The sequence below is a fragment of the Haemaphysalis longicornis genome, unplaced genomic scaffold (genome assembly GCF_048455015.1).
Source record: "Haemaphysalis longicornis isolate Haplotype H1 unplaced genomic scaffold, Haemaphysalis longicornis Haplotype H1 scaffold_6, whole genome shotgun sequence".
Classification (NCBI taxonomy): domain Eukaryota; kingdom Metazoa; phylum Arthropoda; class Arachnida; order Ixodida; family Ixodidae; genus Haemaphysalis; species Haemaphysalis longicornis.
The window spans coordinates 156997723-157013307 of record NW_027526407.1 but is presented as its reverse complement, the minus strand read 5'-3'; positions in this window follow the sequence as shown (position 1 = coordinate 157013307).

The window sequence follows — 15585 nt, the reverse complement described above, 5'->3', positions numbered from 1 at the left end:
GAGAGAGAAGCCGCTGTGGGGATAGCGTAATGGCTAACGCACCGCACCGGTTATGCGGAGATGTGGGTTCGAGTCCCGCTCCCGGAAAACGGCGGATTTTTTCTCGACTTATATTTTCGCTTATTTATCAATGAATCAAAAAGAAACGTGACAAGCACACGTCATTCGGCCCTATTAAATATTTCGAAAAAAAAGCCGAATAGCACTGGCAATGACGACTGCAACCTTGATATGTATCTTTACCGAGTCCCTCGTCCCGTATATCTCTGTTCTGCTACATGCATTACGAGGCACTGGCTCCAGCAGTTCGGATATGCCAATTGCTAACCCCGACCTCCGACCACGTTCTACGTGGCGGCCGCTGGGAAAGAAGACGTTCTACGTCTCCCGCGGTAGTCGAGGGGCGGCGCTAGTTGACCGGCCTCAGAGCTCTTGTAAATATAAAACCCCCGCTTTAAAGTCGAGAGAGAAGCCGCTGTGGGGATAGCGTAATGGCTAACGCACCGCACCGGTTATGCGGAGATGTGGGTTCGAGTCCCGCTCCCGGAAAACGGCGGATTTTTTCTCGACTTATATTTTCGCTTATTTATCAATGAATCAAAAAGAAACGTGACAAGCACACGTCATTCGGCCCTATTAAATATTTCGAAAAAAAAGCCGAATAGCACTGGCAATGACGACTGCAACCTTGATATGTATCTTTACCGAGTCCCTCGTCCCGTATATCTCTGTTCTGCTACATGCATTACGAGGCACTGGCTCCAGCAGTTCGGATATGCCAATTGCTAACCCCGACCTCCGACCACGTTCTACGTGGCGGCCGCTGGGAAAGAAGACGTTCTACGTCTCCCGCGGTAGTCGAGGGGCGGCGCTAGTTGACCGGCCTCAGAGCTCTTGTAAATATAAAACCCCCGCTTTAAAGTCGAGAGAGAAGCCGCTGTGGGGATAGCGTAATGGCTAACGCACCGCACCGGTTATGCGGAGATGTGGGTTCGAGTCCCGCTCCCGGAAAACGGCGGATTTTTTCTCGACTTATATTTTCGCTTATTTATCAATGAATCAAAAAGAAACGTGACAAGCACACGTCATTCGGCCCTATTAAATATTTCGAAAAAAAAGCCGAATAGCACTGGCAATGACGACTGCAACCTTGATATGTATCTTTACCGAGTCCCTCGTCCCGTATATCTCTGTTCTGCTACATGCATTACGAGGCACTGGCTCCAGCAGTTCGGATATGCCAATTGCTAACCCCGACCTCCGACCACGTTCTACGTGGCGGCCGCTGGGAAAGAAGACGTTCTACGTCTCCCGCGGTAGTCGAGGGGCGGCGCTAGTTGACCGGCCTCAGAGCTCTTGTAAATATAAAACCCCCGCTTTAAAGTCGAGAGAGAAGCCGCTGTGGGGATAGCGTAATGGCTAACGCACCGCACCGGTTATGCGGAGATGTGGGTTCGAGTCCCGCTCCCGGAAAACGGCGGATTTTTTCTCGACTTATATTTTCGCTTATTTATCAATGAATCAAAAAGAAACGTGACAAGCACACGTCATTCGGCCCTATTAAATATTTCGAAAAAAAAGCCGAATAGCACTGGCAATGACGACTGCAACCTTGATATGTATCTTTACCGAGTCCCTCGTCCCGTATATCTCTGTTCTGCTACATGCATTACGAGGCACTGGCTCCAGCAGTTCGGATATGCCAATTGCTAACCCCGACCTCCGACCACGTTCTACGTGGCGGCCGCTGGGAAAGAAGACGTTCTACGTCTCCCGCGGTAGTCGAGGGGCGGCGCTAGTTGACCGGCCTCAGAGCTCTTGTAAATATAAAACCCCCGCTTTAAAGTCGAGAGGGAAGCCGCTGTGGGGATAGCGTAATGGCTAACGCACCGCACCGGTTATGCGGAGATGTGGGTTCGAGTCCCGCTCCCGGAAAACGGCGGATTTTTTCTCGACTTATATTTTCGCTTATTTATCAATGAATCAAAAAGAAACGTGACAAGCACACGTCATTCGGCCCTATTAAATATTTCGAAAAAAAAGCCGAATAGCACTGGCAATGACGACTGCAACCTTGATATGTATCTTTACCGAGTCCCTCGTCCCGTATATATATATATATATATATATATATATATCAGTGTGTCGAACCGCAAAAAATACGGGTTCGGTTACGGTTCGGGTTCAGGTAAATTTATTTTGTTCCGGTTCAGTTCCGGTTCGACTAATTCTATCCACGAACCGGTTCGCGAACCGGTTCGGAGTGTTGAACCGGTTCGTGAACCGGTTCAGAACTGAATTATTAGCAAGGCGTGAAAAATCAGTTTTGTATACTTTAAATTCATCAAAACTGAAGTACTTTTTTTCTTCACTCGAACTAGTGGTTTTTTGAAAATGAGCTGCAATACTACTGTCAAATTTGAAAATATTGGACAGGTGTAACAGAAAATGTACCAGCCTCTTTTTCACCCCCCCTACTGTCATCCTAGAGACTACACAAAGCCGCCGCCAAGAGACATGAGTGTGTTATTTATTGGTGCCCCTTGCGTCGTTTTATTGTACTGCTTAGATGCTAATAATGACTTAAGACGTGGCCCATTTTGCTTGAATTACTTCCTTGTTACGTCACTGCTGATGCTGGGTGGCAGAAAATTTGAAAGTTTTTTCGGTGTTTCTCACCACTTCTTGTAAAAACAACTTCCTTAACGAGTCACCAAAGGCAGATCTTTCAAATAAGGCAAGGTAGGGCTTTGTTTTCATGGTCCATTTAGGATCCTTGGCCAAGCATGTAAGATGACGCGGCGGAAAAATATCGCCGACCAGGGGCTGCGGCCCCTTCGTTATCGGGCTTACTGCGACAGTCAAGAGCGAATGCTGCCTGCAAAACAATCAACAAAGAAAACTTCCACGTAAAGCGCGCAAACACACGCCCGCGCACACAACATGGCGTTTTATTCGCCTGTGAAGAGCAGCTTTACCTGTACAAGAGACTACCAAAGACGCTAGTGGAAATCAGCGAAACCAAACGTACAGTGCCCAACGCTGGGCACACCTGTCAATTCGAAAGAACACAGTCTCTAGAATTTCGAATAGACACGTATCTTCGCTTACCTCACCCGCCGCGGTGGCTCAGTGGCTAAGACGTCGTGCTGCTAAGCCCAAAAAACGCGGTTTCCATTCCCGGCCGTGGCGGCCGCTTTTCTGATGGAGGCGAAAAGCGAAAACGCCCGTGTGTTCGAGGTTTCGGCGCTCGCTAAAGATCCCCAGGTGGTCAAAATTCATCCGGAGCCTTCCACTGGGGCGCGCCTCATCACCTGTGTAGCGTCGGCGCGTTAAACCTCATAATCAATCAATGTTCTCTTTCCCCGTGCAGTACGTTTAAGAATCTTATTTCTCCGGCCCCTTCGCCCTATTTTCCCCTCTTCCTCGTTTCGTGAGGTTCGCCTCGCTTGTATAAAGCCGATGTCTCGAACCAATGACAAACATATGTGCGTCCCTTTCTTCGTGTGTCCCGTTAGTAGCGCTGTTTTAATTCTTGTGATTATGCATGTACCTAAAAGCCAAAATTTCAACACTCTTTAGCTGCTGTAAATAGGCATAGGCAAATGTAGGGCTTGAACCTTGGCTGGTACACAGTGCAACAATCTCGTGGACTGATTGCACTTGCACTGTCCCAATGAGGGAGAAAGAGAGAGCGACAGACGTTTTATTGAGCCTTTTAAGGCCCCTTGTGGGGGCGTGGTGACAGGCGCACCGGCGACCGCGGGAAGGGTGAATTCGGTGCTTCAAACATCGTGCAGGCTGCCAAGAGTTTGACATTTCTTCTTCCCAGCCTTGCACCCTGCTTGCTCGACCATCAGCAACATACCATTGCAATTAGGAGCCTTAATAGCTATACTGGTGTGCAGTCGTTTCACCATGTTGTGGCTATGGCGTTGTGCTGCTGAGCCGAAAGACGCGGGTTCGATTTCCGGCCGCGGCGGCCGCTTTTCTGATGGAGGCGAAAAGCGAAAACGCCCGTGTGTACGAGATTTCAGCGCACATTAAAGATCCCCAAGTGGTCAAAATTAATCCTGAGCCCTCCACTGCGGTGCGCCTCATCGCCTGCCTTGCGTCGGCGCATTAACAAACCTCACAATCAATCAAGTAATCAAATTGTCACCATGTTGTGACCGTGATGAGCGTGTTCGGAGTGTTTTGATTCATTGAACGGGTAAAAGTGAGCGAGAGATTGCGAAGTTGATGGCGCGTGAAAGAAAGAAGCCCCTAATGACACTTACCACCCGTTATCAATAACGGGATGGTCGAACCGTTTTGTCGAGAACCAGAAACCGTTATTTCTTTTTTCGGTTCAGTTCCGGTTCGGGTTCAGCCGGCTCAAAAAATAATGGTTCGGGTTCGGGTTCAGTTCCGGCAAAAATACCGGTTCGGTTCCGGTTTTCGGTTCGGTTCGGTTCCGGTTCGACACCCTGATATATATATATATATATATATATAATGTTTCTGTATGTAGCAAAGTACGTATGCATGAATGAATGTTTGGATGTATGCATAGATACACACATCAGTGCATACATCCGTACATACCTACTTACATAAATCCATGCATATATACCTACATACGTACACAGATTCATCCATAGATGCATGAACACATAGATGCATACACAGACGTATACCTACATACATACACACACACGTATATACATACATATATGCATTACACATGCATGCGTGCATGCGTAAATACAACCATGCATAGATTCATACGCACACGAATACACACGTATGCACATGCATACACATACGCATACATACAGATTTACATGCATGCCTACATACAATCCTATCTCCGTCATACAAACGAAAATATACCGATACACGTACGTATGTGCATAAATATTGTCACGTGCCAAACTGTGGGAGGACAGCCTTTTCAAGTAGGACGGACATGCTAATCCCCTGCCTGGGTACGTGCCGTGTGATGCGGCACAGCAGAGGACGACGAAGGAGCACGTTAGCCATCGGCTCGTGTGCTCGGATCTTGGTCGCCATATTGCTATCCACCAACCGGTGCTCTCTGTATGTTTCCCCTGCTAATGAGGCACCTCGCCTAATAAATACTTTGCCCCTGCGTCTTCGCGAAGACAACTTCCTTGTGTCCCTGTTTTACAGGACGTAACACTGGTAGAGGGTGCATCCGATGCCCCGTACACCCCCGGACGTTAGCCCCCAGAGACCTTCGCCCGTCGGCACTCCGGTTCATCGGTGTAGCCGCTGGAAACTCAACCTTCCTCCAGAACAGGGCCCTGTCTTGGAGTCTGCATCAAAGAGGCACGCCTCTCAGCCAGAGGTAATGGCGCAGGCGATGCCTACTACGCGGACGTTTCAGCAGCCCTGCGAACCCGCCCACTTCCACGGAGAGGCTTACAAAGACGTCGAAGACTGGCTTGAACAGTTCGAGCGTGTGGCTGCATTCAACCAGTGGAGTGCCACCTGAAAGCTCCGACAAGCCGATTTTTCGCTTGAGGACAGTGCAAGAAGATGGTTCGAGAATGGGGAAGCGAGCCTGCGCACTTGGGAGCACTATCGTCGCGAGGTTCAAGCGAAATTCGTGAATTCCGACAGCCGTGAACAAGCACAGCGTCTTCTGGAAGCACGGACTCAGAAACCCAACGAAAGTGTGGCTATGTTCGCGGAGGACATATGGCCCGTCTGTTCAAGCGAACCGACCCAGACATGGCAGAATACAAAAAATTACGCCATCTAATGAATGGCGTAAAACAACAGCTTTTCGCCGGTCTCGTCTGAAATCCGCCACGTACGGTTCAAGAATTCATCCGCAAGGCTTCTGCCATTGAGAGGGAACTACAACAGCGTTCCCGACAATACGATCGCATGAGCGCTAAAACATCGTCGAGCATCTCTGCTGTCATGGCCACGGAGGAGGACAACCGCTTTCGGGATCTCATCCGCGCGGTGTTGAGAGAAGAGCTCGCTAAGTGCGGCAGCCTCCGTCACCGACATAGTGCGCGATGAAATTCGCAAAGCTTTTGCCTTACCAGCAGTGCAGCCAGCGTCACCATGCCCAGTTTCCTACGCCACGGCTCTCACTGCCCAGGCTCCCGCCGCAACCACTAGACCTGCCGCGCCGCCTCTTCCATACCATTCGCCGCACCCAGCCTAATGCTGGCCACAACAAGCAGTCCCTCTTACTGCCCAAAAGCAGTTTCGTCCTAACTCTTCGGTCCGTCCGCAACAATACTATCGTCCCCAAGTACGTAAAACCGACCTTTAGCGAACTCCCGTCAACCAGCCGCTCTGCTTTCACTGTGGCGAACCAGGGCACATTTATCGCTGGTGCCCCTACCGAGAAATCGAACTGCCTGGATTACCAACCAAACTGTTCGGCCATAATTCGGAGAAAGACCACTCGCCATTTCTGACTACCTCGCCGAGCGCCGAGCTACCGCACCACTCGGTCAACCGCGTTCGCCGTCCCCACCTCTCCAAGGTTCGCCCAGCCATCGCACTCCTGGAGGGCCGCCTACCCGGCGGTCTCCAACGCCACCACGGAGAAACTAGACGACGCAACCTTGGGAGGCAAGGTTGCCAGTAGTCGAAGCTCCGAAGGCCTACCTCTGCGGCCAGCAGTTGGGGAACCGGCAGCCCAAAACTTCGACGTCGACGCGAACGCGCGGGCCCAACTTAGTTTTTCTCGACGAACACGAAATGACTGCATTAGTGGACACCGGGGCGGACTACTCGATGATTAGTCGGGCACTCTATGACAGGCTCAGAAAGGTCAAGACCCCATGGGATGGACCTCAGATTCGGCCTGCCGGGGGTCACCCAATGACGCCTGTCGGACAATGTACCGCGAGGGTACGCATTGGCGACTCGGATTTCCTCGGTACGTTTGTCATCCGTCCGGAGTGCTGCAGAGAGCTTATTATAGGAATGGACTTGTTGCGCGATCATGATGCGGTAATCGACGTCGAAGATGGCTTTGTAAGTTTTTATACGAAAAATAACACACCAGAACATACCGGCAACCGACCCCCACACCTGCGGATTGTTGGCGATGAAGTTAGCCTACCCCCAAGGGCCTGCATGCTTGTTTTCCTTAGGTGTGATGGCCTATTAAGTGGCCCTGGTATTGCCGAGGTCTTGAGTCCTTCTGGAAAGTGGGATCGCCATTGCTAGGGGCCTGTTGGCGCTAGCGAGCGGCGAAGCAGAAGTCCTGCTGACATACTTTACCAATGAATGTCGACGAGTCGCCAAGGGAACGGCGGTTGCCGTCTTCGAAGACATCGACAACGCAACGGACTGCTTCGTTCTGCAGATTAAAGCGCCAGCCGAGAAGCCGAATAAGGTCGTAATCGACGTTAACCGCAACCTCCCGCCGACAGAGCAACGCCAGCTTTCTGAGCTCTTAAACAGTTTCCGGGACTGCTTTTCCTCGACGTCGGGCATCCGCCACACTCAGTTGGTCAAACACCGTATAATTACTGCCGCAAATGAAAGACTGGTTCGGCAGAACCCCTACCGAGTGTCCGCAAAAGAACGCGATGCGATAAGGCAGCAGGTAGACCAAGATGCTAGACGACGACATCGTTCAGCCATCGACAAGCCCCTGGGCGTCACCCGCCGTCATGGTCAAGAAGAAAGATGGCAGCTTGAGATTCTGCGTCGATTTTCGCACAGTGAACCAAGTAACCAAAAAAGACGTATATCCTCTGCCGAGAATAGATCACTCACTCGATCGATTAAGACATGCCCGCTACTTTTCGTCAATGGACTTAAAGAGTGGATACTGGAAAATTGAAGTCAATGAACGTGACCGTGAAAAGACTGCGTTTGTTATCCTGACGGACTTTATGAGTTCAAAGTTCTTCCTTTTGGTTTGAGCTCAGCCCCTGCAACATTTCAAAGAATTATGGATATGGTTCTGTCTGGATTGAAGTGGCAAACGTGTTTGGTATACCTAGACGAAGTCGTCGTCTTTTCCAGGACCTTTCAAGAGCACTTGGAGCGATTGACGTCCGTTGTCCAGTCTATCCGATCTGCCGCACTGACATTAGAACCAGAAAAATGCCACTTCGGCTATGAAGAACTATTCTTCCTCGGTAACGTTGTCAGTCGAGCCGGCGTACGCCCGGGTCCCGATAAACGTGATGCCGTGTCGAAGTTTTGCACCCCTACCGACAAAAAGAGCATTCTGCGTTTTCTGGGGCTGTGCTCTTCTTATCAGAGATTCATAGCGCCCTTCTCCAACATTGCGGCTCCACTCACTTGTCTCAAACGTGACGACGTAGGTTTCATCTAGAGTGATGAACAACAAGAGGCTTTTGACGAGCTCCGGCGTCGTCGCTTACAGACACCACCTGTGCTGGCCCATTTCGACGAGGATGCCGCAACTATGGTTCACACGAATGTCAGCAATGTGGGCGTCGGCGCTGTTCTCGTCCAGTGGTAAGACGGCGCCGAAAGAGTCGTCGCTTACGCCAGCCGAACACTATCACGGGCCGAAAGTATCTACTCGGCCACCGAGAAAGAGTGCCTTGCTGTTGTTTGGGCCCTCCTCAAATTCCGACCACACCTTTATAGGCGTCATTTTACCGTGTGAGCGACCACCATTCCCTCTGCTGGTTCATGAACCTTAAGAACCCTACTGGCCGTCTTGCGCGATGGAGCTCAACGCTCCAGGAATTCGACGTGACCGTCATACACAAATCCGGCAAGTGGCATTCAGACAGACTGCCTCTCAAGAACTCCTGTTGGCCTTCCCCCCGCCGATGACGATGACAGCTACGATGCCGCGCTAATCGGAGTTGTGGAAGCACCCACCATTTCGGAGTAGCAGCGCGCGGATCCGGAACGATCGGTGTTTGATTTTTTACAAGGCCACACTACTGTCGTACCGAAAGCATTTGCCAGAGGACTGTCCTCGTTCTGTCTGCAGAGCAACGTTCTCTATAAGGGAAATTTCGCGTCGAGTGGGAGTAACTACCTGCTTGTCGTACCCAACCTTCTCAGGAATGAAATCTTGCAGGCCTGTTACGACGAGCCTAGCCGGTCATTTCAGTTACACACGTACGCTGGCATGGATCAAGCAGAAGTACTACTGGCCGAAGCTATCGGCCACCCTACGGCAGTATGTACCAACTTGCCGGGACTGCCAGCGACGTAAAGCCCCACCCGGACGGCCAGCCGGACTTCTGTAGCCCGTTCAGGTTCTTAGAACGCCTTTTGAACAAGTTGGCATGGACTTGCTCGGCCCCATTCCAACTTCACAACTGGGAACAAATGGATAGTATTCGCCATGGATTACTTAACCAGATATGCCGAAACGGAGGCGCTTCCACGGGCTACAGCACTTGAGGTTGCGGAGTTTTTTCTAACAAGAATTGTGCGGCGGTATGGCCACCTGCAGTGCTGATTACCGACCTTGGAACGGCCTTCACGGCGCAGCTGCTGCAAGATGTGTTGAGATTGAGCGGCACGTCCCACCGAAAGGCCAGCGCGTACCACCCCCAGACCAACGGCTTAATAGAACGTCTGAATCGAACAATAGCTGACATGCCCAGTATGTACGTCGATGCAGAACACAAGACGTGGGATGCCTTACATAACGTTCGCGTATAATACGGCCCAACAAGAGACGACGCAAATGACGCCATTCGCACTTGTCCACGGTAGGGAACCTTCCACAATGCTTGACGCCATGCTTCTACCCGATACCCACGACGACCAAGACGGCCCCCTTCACGAGTTTGTGCGTAGCACCAGCGTTGTGACCCCGCACGCTACAATATTCGCCACCTACATGCAACCTTCTCCCCTGGGGACCAGGTCTGGGTGTGGACTCCAGTTAGGGGCCGAGGACTCTCGGAAAAACTTATGCGGCGTTACTTCGGCCCACACATGGTGATGCGACAGCTTAGCGATTTTACCTATGTAGTCGCTCCAGCCATCCCAAGCGCCGCCGGACGTTCCCGATCTCACCCAGAAATTGCGCATGTGGTACGCATGAAACAATACTTCTCGCGATGATCACACAATGCATCTAGCAGCGGACTACATTTCCCGCGCATAATTGTAGCATCGAGTCGATGCTTTTGAGGAAAGGGGGTGATGTCAAGTGCCAAACTGTGGAATGACAGCCTTATCAAGTAGGACGGACATGCTAATCTCCCGCGTGGGTACGTGCCGTGTGATGCGGCACAGCAGAGGACGACGAAGCAGAGCGTTAGCTAGTGGCTCATGTGCTCGGTTCTTGGTCACCATATTGCTAGCCAGCTACCGGTGCCCTCTGTATGTTTCCCCTGACAAATTAAGAGCCTCGCCTAATAAATACTTTTCCCCTGCGCCTTCGCGAAGACAACTTCCCTGTGTCCCTGTTTGACAGGACGCACCAATATCTAAATGAATATAATCATACCTACAACATCCACGCACGCTTGCACACGCACATGCACTAATACATGCATACATGTGCACCTAGCTTGCTATCTACGTACATAAATACATATGCACCCACACATTAAGGCGACAAGAGTCAATTTTGAAGAAGGCATAAGTAAGAATAATAATTTTCAAGTGATAATAAAATTTTTCGTTCAAAAAGATCAATAAATAATCAGGGATGCCTGCACTCGCTACAAGACTTCAATGGCAAAGATGTAGTTCAGCACTGCGAGACACATTGTTGCCCGCATAAGATTCCCGCATCAAAAGGGTGCGCGGAGGTACTCCCACGGCCTCCACTGCAGCCGTGACCTTTGTCACGGCAGTGACCTATGCAGGGTCACTGCTGGAGACCTAACTTCCTGGCTTAGGCATGCTACGTGTACGTTTGCGAGTATATTCATAGTTTATTATATTGGCTATCTTATCTGGAATACTGGGCACTATCGCAGTCGGATATGTGAATTTTCTTGAACTTAGATGAACGCTGGAAAGACAGGAAATACACGACACAACGAGAACTAACAAGTGTGGAGCAGTTTATGGCCCAGACGTTTTGTCGTAGCTCATCCGCAGTCACGGTGTCATACTGCGCCACACACAAAACTGAGGTTCGAAAAGTTACCCGCTTGTCCATCTACGCAGCATACCGACCAAACGTTAAGAGGATACTGGAACAGCAGGTTTATGTAGGCAGAACCATTCGAAAATCCTGCAACAGCTGGCACAGGTAAGAGAAACGGGTGCCTCGTTTGGCACAAAAACACTGCAGGTACATTAGAGGCATTTGGCCCCGTTTTGGCGCAAAGAAAACTGCAGGTACACTTCAGGCAAAATATATGTACTTAACTGGCATCAATTGCGTTCATTTAGGTATAAATTCTTGTTGAATTGGTTCACTTCCGCCTCCGAAATCGGACCTCCGCCTACCGCCTTCATAGCGCGGCAGGCGGAAGTCCGATTTCGGCCACGGGAAGAGTTTTCAAGGTCTGAGCAATTTAAGGGGTGCCGCCTTGTAGTAGTCGTAGCTCGTTCCATGTCCCGCTGTCTTGCCACCAGCACAGTGGCTTGGCGTAGCGACGTAACGGACCCAAGCAGAGCCCCACGGCGTAGCGGCGTAAAGGACCAAAACAGAGGCTTCGAAGAACAAGCAGTTTATATAGTCATAAATTCGAAACTCCTGAACAGCTGGCGTGTGTCACGCATCTCCCCGTTATTTAGCGCATACATAACTGCGGGTACATTTCAGGCAAAATCGGTGTTTATAACAAGCAGCCCCACATTCATTTAGTTAGGAATACAGTTGGGCTGGTTTTTACGTTGGTAAGCGAAAAAACTGCCCACCAAAAACAACGTGTTTAAAACTGCCAACCAAGGCTCAAGCTCGTGCGAGATGAAAGCGAGCACAAAAAGTACAGAACTCCCGCGTGTGCTGTTCGAGGCAGAGAGCGCGGCAGTACTGCGAAGACCGTAAATTTGAATTGCCTTGGACAAAACCTCTGTTCAGTTAACTAAGACAGGAGTGAGAAAGGGAGAGGAGCAGCAACAGGGGCGGCAGCAATGAGTAGGGTACGACACCAGAGCCCCAATGGTGGATTAATCTCTGCTCTGAGCTTCCGACCGCTCTCACGATCAGCCGAACTGTTTAATTTTTTTCTTTCACTTCAGCCACAATCATTCATCTTCATCTTTACCAAAAGTTGGCTTCCCTGCAGGGTTATTGGCGTACAACTCCATCATTGAGGACAATAAACCTACGCTCGTAAATAAACCTACGCTCGTAACTGTCCCTTTTGAAAACGTCCCTTTTGCGCCCCTTTCTCGTGACGTACTTCCGGTTAAGCAATGAGCGTTTGCAGTAGGTTTGCCGCGCTTGCGTTACGTCACTTCCGGTTCCGTTTTAGCCAATCAGGGCTTCCCAAAATGGACATTTTTGAAAGGGACGCAAAAGGGACAAAACTTGAGAATACCGCCCCAGAACTCTCTCTCGTGCTAATGAAGACAGGAGGTAAAGAAAAGGACTCCATCCAGGAGAGAATGCCCGGAGAAGATGCGGGACACTGCAAAGGCGGGAAAATTGTATTCTCTTGAACAAACCTCCGTTCAATTCATCAAGAGGAGAATAAGAGAGTGAGGGGAAGTGCGTGAGAGCTGGTAGCAGGGTTGAGAATTGCGCCACAGTCTCTCTGGCAAGTCAGTGCTTTGCACTTGATATTCTTCACGTCACGTGTAACTCATGAACCTTTTTTCGTGAAGGAAGCACTCCACACTCTACACAACAGCACACTACAATATAGACAAAATAGTGTCCGGATGTCATTTCCATGAATAGCAGGGATTGCTGTGCAGAAATTCTTTTCCAATGATTCAAAATGCCACACAGATGCATGCTTCCAAAGATTCGTCTATCGCCATAGCTAATACTTCTGGTTTAAGCTTGCTTTTCTCAGTTCCGATAACCTCTCTGCTGTTTCATAACTTTAAGCCGATTCCCATTCGTCTATGTACCATTTCACTATTCAGACCTGATTCTCTGCTCGAAACAATTTCTTCATTCCCAAAATCGTCCGAAATCGTTCCGTACAGCCCAACAGAATACTGCTGTGGTGTAGAGGAACAATATACGAAAAGAAGTTACACATTGCATTCTTTGCGCAAAGCACATAAAATAACGTGGAACAATATACCGAAAGAAATTTGCAAATCAAGTGAGACATTGCATTCTTTTCACAAAGCACTTGAATTATATAAATTAGAGGACTGTGTGTCTAATAAACTGTTTAGTATAAGTTTATTTTGTATAATTGCTGTTGAAGATTTTTGTAAGTCTCTAATCAATGAAGCGGCATTGCACGGTTCCTGCTTCAGGTTTTGTTGTTGGTTCTCTTAGGCATGTTGAATGTTCTAAAATCTGCTCAACTGCTTGTTTAGTTTTTTAATATAAATTAGGGATGCAATGAGGTCCCCCCGACAGTTTTCAATTTCTGGACCACTTTTGTTTTAATACTCGCTGATGTTATCCAAAAAGAACCCCCCGCGGTGGCTCAGTGGCTAAGGCGTTGTGCTACTGAGCACGAGTTCGCGGGCTCGATTCCCGGCCGTGGTGACCGCTTTTCTGACGGTGGCGAACAGCAAAAACGCCAATGTGTACGAGATTTAGGCGCTCATTAAAGATCCGCAGGTGGTCAAAATTAATCCGGAGGCCTCCACTACGGCGAACCTCATCGCCTGCGTTGAGTCGTTGCTTTAAACCCTACAATGAATCAATATCCGAAAAGTGATATACACTTAAACCCGAACTCGCACGTAACTGAGGCATTCGACGCAGTCCTAGTGCTCCAATCAAACTTTACGTTGAAATTGAGGTTTTAGGAGCTGAACCAACACGTGCGCTTTGAAGCGTGGTGGGATGGAGAGCCGTTCATGCGTTGAGACGAGCTGTGGATGTTAAATAAGGGCCAAAATGTCGCTACACAGGTGCGTTACTGCAAATGTGCGTTATGCTGCCGAGAATCGAATAGCCGGCTCCAGCTTTCATATTTCCTACTAGATACACCAACGATGCTTCGGAAAGACAATCTAAAACCAAGAATAACACATCTCATTGAAGCCTGCACGCTATAAAAGACCAGGAAGCGTAGCAGTAGTAGCAATAGTATTGGTATTGGTAGTAAATAACATTTATCCAGCGGAGTGCTGTTCGCTGAGAGGTATAAATGGTTAAGAAGAATGGCAAGTTGAGCTAGTTGGTTCATAGTGACCATATCGATCAGGCAGCGTGTGGTGTAGTGGCGTATTTCGCAGAGTGTGCGAACTTCTTTTGCACGGGAAGATGATGTGGTGTAGTGGCGCCCTCTAGTGGAGCGCCCGCTCACTGTGGGCGCTTGGTTGTGTTAATTGTAACTAGATGTCGTTGCTGTGGTCGCACGTGACGGGTCACGTGCGTATGCGTCTAGGTGTCGTCTTGTCGAACAATAAACGTTCTCTTTGGGTTTGGTCTTGGTACGAGCAGGCCGCACTCTTTCTTCTTGGGCTTGTGCGTGGGCCCGGCGCGCTGAGCCTTCGCTCCCGTCGCTGCCGAGGCCGCTCGCCGTCGCCCACGACACAACACAGCGCAAGAAGGACGGGACAAAAGAAGAATTAATGACGACACAGCGCTGCGTCGTCATTAATTCTTTTTTTGTCCCGTACTTCTTGCGCTGCTTGTTCGATATGGTCATAAATGGTTAAACCGCACAAGGTGTAAATAAAAGTTCGACTAAATCCTTATATGCGGAAGGAAAAGCTCGATCGAAGAAGGGTTCTAGTGCCCCAGTGCCCCAGAACTCCTGGCTATCTTACAGCGCGGCAAAATTTTACAACTCACCACCGGTGATAGTCCGCTTATGCCCCCCGTGGTGGTACCGTGCATATTCTCCGGTTGAAGAAAATGATGCCCTCAAGATCAAGATGAAGCAGCTGTCGGTGGGCGACGCCGGGTCCTCCGAAAATACTTATTCTTCTTCGTCTTCGATTTCTAGAGGATCACAGAAATTCTTGTTGAAAAAAATCGCCTTTCGTTTATCGTGTCGTTCTCTTATGGTAAAACTGAGGCGTGCAATACGCGTAAGAATTATCATTAATAAAAATATTTACTGAATCTCAAAGGCATTATTTTCCCGTCGTAACGCCTAGCGTGTAAGTAAATTCGCGTGGTTAAAGGAACCCGCCCGAATATAGCGCCGTGTATTGGACGCACTGATTCTCGTGCATTTTACCGAGGTTGTGTAAGTATCACGTAGAGTGGGCTCCAAAAGGTTAACATTAAAGGAAATGGCAAATTGCCCTCAATGTTTTTATGCTGAAAGCTTGCTTTCACCACTTAACATCAGCCTTCCGGCAATTCTTCCGATGTTCTCTGAAGTCGTAACTGCTCCTATGTCCATCGACAACGTTTTCCCCAATAACGCCAAACTGCTATTCACACGGATACGAAGCGGGCCTCAGCCAGGGCAGAGGCCGTTACCACGCTTGAGTGTGCAACGAACTTCCAGTGCAAGGAAGCAGCACAGTGTACATTCACCTTGCCAGTGCAGCAACAGCCTCAATGGCCACAACGCAGTCAACGGCAGCCGC